Raw genomic sequence first — 7,525 nt, 5'->3', positions numbered from 1 at the left:
GGTTATGAATACTTAAGTATATGGTTAGGAATGAAATTACCCAGAATCATGACCTATGAGGTAGTCACATTCAAGGTATTTTAAAGGAGACAGTTCACCCAAATATAATTTACTCACCCTCGAGTTGTTCCAAATCTGTGAGAGACAGATATTTGGAAGAAAGCTTATAACCAATAGTTCTTGGCCACCATTGGCTACCATAGTTAAAAAAATACTTTATCTTTTTTTGTTCTGTTGAACACAAAGGAAGATATTTTGAAGAATAGGACAGCAAACAGTTCTTGGGCATTTTTGACTACTATTGTCATTTTTCCTACCATGGTCCTCAATGGGGTCCAAGAACTGTTTGGTTACAAGTATCATCCAAATATCTTTCTCTGTGAGAAAAATATTCTGATTTGGAACAACCCAAGAGTGAGTAATTCATGACAGAATTTTCATTTTTGGATGAACTATCCCTTTAACATTGCAGTGACTTTTATTTTGACACGATTTTGTCAATTTTTTTATATTTATTTTACTTGTGTTAGTACATGAAACATTACCCGAATGAGTCACCTAGTGAAATGGTTAGCCTACGAATTCGCATCAGATTGTGTGATATTTATTTATACACATGAAAGATATTAAAATATGTCTAATTGAAAGTCGTGCTCTGTGACACGAAAAAAGGGAAATTCGTGTCTATGAACACGACTCAACAGATTGCATTTTGTGACAGTGCACGAAATCCCGTGAGACTGTGTTGGCATCACACAGCATCCACAACACGTTTTTACACTTTAATTTTTATCTAACAGGACTACATCCTTTATCCACATTATAGCCTTCAAATGATACACAATAATATAGTTGGATTTACAGCATGGTTTAACTATATGTCCTGCAGTTCCATCACTGATTATAAATTGGGGATTTTTTCCAAAAGTGGTGATTTAACTGCTGATCCATTGCTGAACACAAGCTTAAGTGACTTTGTGGTGTAAAGGTGGAACCAACAATATCTCTGGAAAGGTGGATTTTTATTTACCTGGGAAAACTTCCTGATATTGTCTTTGCTGAGAAATAAAACATTTATAGCCTCTACCATAACTCGGGGTGGAGTGCACGTACGCATTTTGGTCAATTATTTCAGTGACGTGATTCACTGTCCACTACAGTGAGAAAAGCGGAGATGGTGCGTAAGTGGAATTGTTCCACATTTACACAACACAAAGTGTAGATGTGGCCCCATAGCTATAGTACTTAAAGTCCCGAAAATCAAAATTCTGTCATTTATTCACCCTCATGTTGTTCAAAACCTATACTGTATATATGTGGAAACACAAAAGAAGATATTTTGAGAAATGCCTCAGTGGTTCATCCAATGGAAGTCAATGGGGGTCAATGTTGTTTGTTCTTCCAAATATTCTCGATAGTGAATTTAATAGTCTCTTGCATAACGTTTTTAACAGGTAATAATATCTGGCTAAACAAAGTGCCTAAACAAATACAAACCCGATTCCAAAAAAGTTGGGACACTGTACAAATTGTGAATAAAAACAGAATGCAATGATGTGGAAGTTTCAAATTTCAATATTTTATTCAGAATACCACATAGATGACATATCAAATGTTTAAACTGAGAGAATGTATCATTTTAAGGGAAAAATAAGTTGATTTTAAATTTCATGGCATCAACACATCTCAAAAAAGTTGGGACAAGGCCATGTTTACCACTGTGTGGCATCCCCTCTTCTTTTTATAACAGTCTGCAAACGTCTGGGGACTGAGGAGACAAGTTGCTCAAGTTTAGGAATAGGAATGTTGTCCCATTCTTGTCTAATACAGGCTTCTAGTTGCTCGACTGTCTTAGGTCTTCTTTGTCGCATCTTCCTCTTTATGATGCGCCAAATGTTTTCTATGGGTGAAAGATCTGGACTGCAGGCTGGCCATTTCAGTACCCGGATCCTTCTTCTACGCAGCCGTGATGTTGTAATTGATACAGTATGTGGTCTGGCATTCATTAAGATGGCGCCGCGGATGGCTGCCTCGGTTTGGAGTGCTCTAGTACTTATGTCTTTTTTGTTCGTTTTTCCTGTTTTAAGCTACTCTTCTTTAATCACTTTTACCAGGGACGAATTGCTTAACATTAAGCAATGCCCTTCTATCAATCTTTTCCCTAATTTTGAAAATTCAGACGTCTTACTGGACATTTTACTCGGAGGAGCGGCAGCTCTGTACAAACGCTCTAAAAGACGCAAGCGGGGAAAGCGAGCGGGTGCGCTCGTCAGACTCCGACGACGCGGATTTAGGACCCCGCTGCCGAGTATACACCTGGCGAATGTCCGCTCCCTTACCAACAAAACGGACGAAATACTCTTACTCACCAGGACAAACAAAGATTTTTCCAACTCCGCTGCGCTGTGTTTCACAGAAACATGGCTCAATGACACCATACCGGACAGCGCGTTACATCTGCCGGGTTTTCAGCTGTTCAGAGCGGATCGCATTGCCGAGTCAACAGGGAAGACACGTGGTGGTGGATTATGTTTTTATATAAACGAAGGTTGGTGCAGAGATATAACAACACTGAAGAAGATGTGCTTTTCGTACTTAGAAGCGTTCTCTATCAACTGCAAACCTTTTTATTCGCCACGCGAGTTTTCCTCTTTATTCTCGTGAATGTTTACATTCCTCCACATGCTTGTGCGAGCGCGGCGCTGCAACAGCTGGCGGATTACATCACTGACACGGAGCAGCAACACCCGGATTCTCTTATTATTATTATTGGGGACTTTAACAGAGCAAACCTCTCCCGTGAGCTGCCAAAATACAGGCAGCATATCACATGCCCCACCAGAGACAGCAACATTCTGGATCACTGTTACACCACAATACGGGATGCATACCACTCTGTTCCCAGAGCAGCTCTGGGTCTCTCTGATCATTGCCTGGTTCATCTTCTTCCGACCTACAGACAGAAGCTTAAATCTGCCAAGCCTGTAGCAAGAACAGCAAAGAGATGGAGCAGCGAAACAGAGCGGGCCTTACAAGCCTGTTTCGACTGCACGGATTGGAGTGTCTTTGAAGCTGCAGCCACTGATCTGGATGAGTTAACTGACACAGTGACATCCTACATCAGCTTCTGTGAGGACATGTGTATTCCCACCAGGACTCGCTTAACATACAACAATGACAAACCATGGTTTACAATGAAACTGAGACAGCTTCGTCAGGCCAAAGAAGATGCTTACAGAAGTGGGGACAAAGTCTTGTATAATCAGGCCAAAAACACACTGACAAAGGAGATAAGAGCAGCTAAGAGAAGCTACTCTGAAAAGCTGAAGAACCAGTTTTCAACCAACGACCCTGCATCAGTGTGGAAAGGCCTGAAAGACATTACCAACTACAAGCCATCATCACCTCAGTCTATGGGTAATCAACGACTGGCTGACGACCTGAACGACTTCTATTGTCGTTTTGAAATGCAGAGTCTCACCCTTCACACCCGCCCTGACCCTATCTCTGCTATACCATTAACACCTCCTCTTGACATTCAACCTGCACTTAAGATCTGCGAAGAGGATGTTTGCCAGCTTTTCCGCAAACAAAAGATCAGAAAAGCACCAGGCCCAGACAATGTCTCACCCTCCTGCCTGAAAGTCTGTGCGGAGCAGCTGTCGCCCATCTTCACTAATATTTTTAACAGATCTTTGGAGCAGTGTGAAGTCCCTTCATGCTTCAAACGCTCCACCATCATCCCTGTACAGAAGAAACCCAAAATATCTGGACTTAATGACTACAGGCCTGTTGCTTTAACATCTGTGGTCATGAAGTCATTTGAGAGACTTGTACTGGCCCACCTGAAGGACATCACCAGACCACTTCTTGATCCCCTCCAGTTTGCTTACCGAGCAAACAGGTCTGTGGACGATGCAGTAAACATGGGACTGCATTACATCCTACAACACCTAGACAGACCAGGGACTTACGTCAGGATCCTGTTTGTAGACTTCAGCTCGGCCTTCAACACCATAATCCCAGACCTCCTCCTGCCCAAGCTTACCCAGCTCTCTGTGCCAACCTCTACCTGTCAGTGGATTATTAACTTCCTGTCGAACAGGCAGCAGCTAGTGAGGTTGGGAAAATTTAAATCCAGCACATGTACCATCAGCACCGGAGCTCCTCAAGGATGTGTTCTTTCTCCACTGCTATATTCACTCTACACAAACGAATGCACCTCTACAGACCCTTCTGTCAAACTCCTGAAGTTTGCAGATGACACCACAGTCATTGGCCTTATTCAAGACGGTGATGAATCTGCCTACAGAAAGGAGGTTGCTCAGCTGGCTGCCTGGTGTAGTCAAAACAACCTAGAGCTGAATGCATTCAAGACAGTGGAGATGATAGTGGATTTCAGAAGGAACCCTCCATCACTTCCTCCCCTCACCATCCTGGACAGCACTGTGGATACTGTGGAGTCATTCAGGTTCCTGGGCTCCACCATCTCTCAGGACCTGAAGTGGGAGTCCCACATAGACTCCATTGTAAAGAAGGCCCAGCAGAGGTTATACTTCCTCCGTCAATTGAGGAAGTTCAACCTACCACAGGAGCTACTGACCCAGTTCTACTCAGTGGTCATCGAATCTGTTCTGTGCACTTCAATTACTGTTTGGTATGGCTCGGCCACCAAATCAGACCTACGAAGACTACAACGGACAGTTCGTAGTGCTGAGAAAATTATTGGTGCTCCTCTGCCCACACTTCAGGACCTGTACGATTCCAGAGTGAAAAACAGGGCAAGAAAAATCATCATTGACTCCACACACCCAGCACACAAACTCTTTGATCTGCTGCCCTCTGGCCGGCGCTTTAGAGCACCAAACACCAGGACTTCCAGACACAGAAGCAGCTTCTTCCCCCAGGCAATCTCCCTCCTAAACAGATAACTGCTCCTTAAGAGCAATATTCCACTTCCACTACTCCTATAGTGTGCACTACTGTGCCTTATTATATCTACATCTTATGTATACATGTATATAACACTACCTCTACTTACTAAATTATCCATTTGCACAAGTGTACATACAATCTGTTAATATGTTTATTCTACTATATACTACCCGGTACAATGTCTCTTATATGTTATTATCCCCCATTTTCTGTAAAATAGTCTTTATTTTATATATGCACAATTTAGAATCTTTTAGACTGTAAATCGTATTATATTGTATTGTCATTGTGTTAAATGTCTGTACTAGAAGCTTCCAACACCAAAGAAAATTCCTTGTGTGTGCAAGCACACTTGGCAATAAAGCTCTTCTGATTCTGATTCTGATTCTGATTGTCATGTTGGAAAATGCAAGGTCTTCCCTGAAAGAGACGACGTCTGGATGGGAGCATATGTTGTTCTAGAACTTGGATATACCTTTCAGCATTGATGGTGCCTTTCCAGATGTGTAAGCTGCCCATGCCACACGCACTCATGCAACCCCATACCATCAGAGATGCAGGCTTCTGAACTGAGCGCTGATAACAACTTGGGTTGTCCTTGTCCTCTTTAGTCCGGATGACATGGCGTCCCAGTTTTCCAAAAAGAACTTCAAATTTTGATTCGTCTGACCACAGAACAGTTTTCCACTTTGCCACAGTCCATTTTAAATGAGCCTTGGCCCAGAGAAAACGCCTGCGCTTCTGGATCATGTTTAGATATGGCTTCTTTTTTGACCTATAGAGTTTTAGCCGGCAACGGCGAATGGCACGGTGGATTGTGTTCACCGACAATGTTTTCTGGAAGTATTCCTGAGCCCATGTTGTGATTTCCATTACAGTAGCATTCCTGTATGTGATGCAGTGCCGTCTAAGGGCCCGAAGATCACGGGCATCCAGTATGGTTTTCCGGCCTTGACCCTTACGCACAGAGATTGTTCCAGATTCTCTGAATCTTTGGATGATATTATGCACTGTAGATGATGATAACTTCAAACTCTTTGCAATTTTTCTCTGAGAAACTCCTTTCTGATATTGCTCCACTATTTTTCGCCGCAGCATTGGGGGAATTGGTGATCCTCTGCCCATCTTGACTTCTGAGAGACACTGCCACTCTGAGAGGCTCTTTTTATACCCAATCATGTTGCCAATTGACCTAATAAGTTGCAAATTGGTCCTCCAGCTGTTCCTTATATGTACATTTAACTTTTCCGGCCTCTTATTGCTACCTGTCCCAACTTTTTTGGAATGTGTAGCTCTCATGAAATCCAAAATGAGCCAATATTTGGCATGACATTTCAAAATGTCTCACTTTCAACATTTGATATGTTATCTATATTCTATTGTGAATAAAATATAAGTTTATGAGATTTGTAAATTATTGCATTCCTACTTTATTCACAATTTGTACAGTGTCCCAACTTTTTTGGAATCGGGTTTGTATTTCTGGTATTGCCACACTGCAATGTGTCACAGTATCACAGATCTAAGCGTGAGGCAATATAGTAGATACAGTATATGAGTCAACGCAACAACACAAGGTGTGTATAAAGGGAGGGACTCTTGATCAACACCAGAACAAGCTGAAATATTAGATAACAAGTTATCAAAGAGTTGCTGTGACGTCTCAGAAAATGTCCAAAACAGATATCAGATATCGATTTAGTGTGTGTAATGTGGGTAGTGTTATTTCACAAACATTATATAAAAGTTTGTTAAAACCAAAACCAAACACACAGATATTGGTATCGTTCACCCAAAAATGAAAATTCTGTCATCATTTATTGACCCTCATGTCATTCCGAACCTGTATGACTTTATTCTTCTGCAGAACACAAAAGAAGATACTTTGAAGAATGTTGGGGACCAAAAAACATAGGCCCCCATTGACTTCCATTGTATGGACACAAAACCTCTGAGACATTTCTCAAAATATATTCTTTCTTTCTTTTGCGTAGAGTAGAAAGAATAAATGATGGTCCTGTAGAAGTGGCTATAGGGCAGAAGTTGAATCTTTGCGAAATTCCCCCGATAATCCCTTCAAACAACAGCGTTAATGGTTTACTGTAATGAATCTTTTCTTCCTGTTCTCAGGAGCATTATTGTAATTGTTAATAATATTTTTTAACCACTAAGGTAACTGAGTAATGCCGCCAGCAGAACTGTTCTGCAGACTCATTTAATGCGAATTGCTGATTCAATGACAAGCAGTTGATTGATGCTTAACCCATAACATCATGGTTTAGACTATCAGTACTTGTCACGGCAAGTTATAAGAAGACGGATAAAAGCATGTGGGTAAACACATTAAACTTACATTAAAATACATTAAAATAAATGATAATACTGCACGTGTGCTCAATGCCGATAAATGTAAATGCAGAATATTTATTGAATACTGGTTGCATTTAGTCTAGAAACAGATTAAATATTCGATAGACTCACTAGATTCAGACAGTTTCAAAGGAACAACATAAACAAACGTTACTGCGCATGCACACTTTTGTGAACCAAACTTAACTTCTGGTACTGTTACACATCTGCAAAGTCCCTG

Source organism: Triplophysa rosa, linkage group LG3 (assembly GCF_024868665.1).
Source record: "Triplophysa rosa linkage group LG3, Trosa_1v2, whole genome shotgun sequence".
Classification (NCBI taxonomy): Eukaryota; Metazoa; Chordata; class Actinopteri; order Cypriniformes; family Nemacheilidae; genus Triplophysa; species Triplophysa rosa.
The sequence above is the reverse complement of the archived record's forward strand: the minus strand, read 5'-3'. Positions refer to the sequence as shown.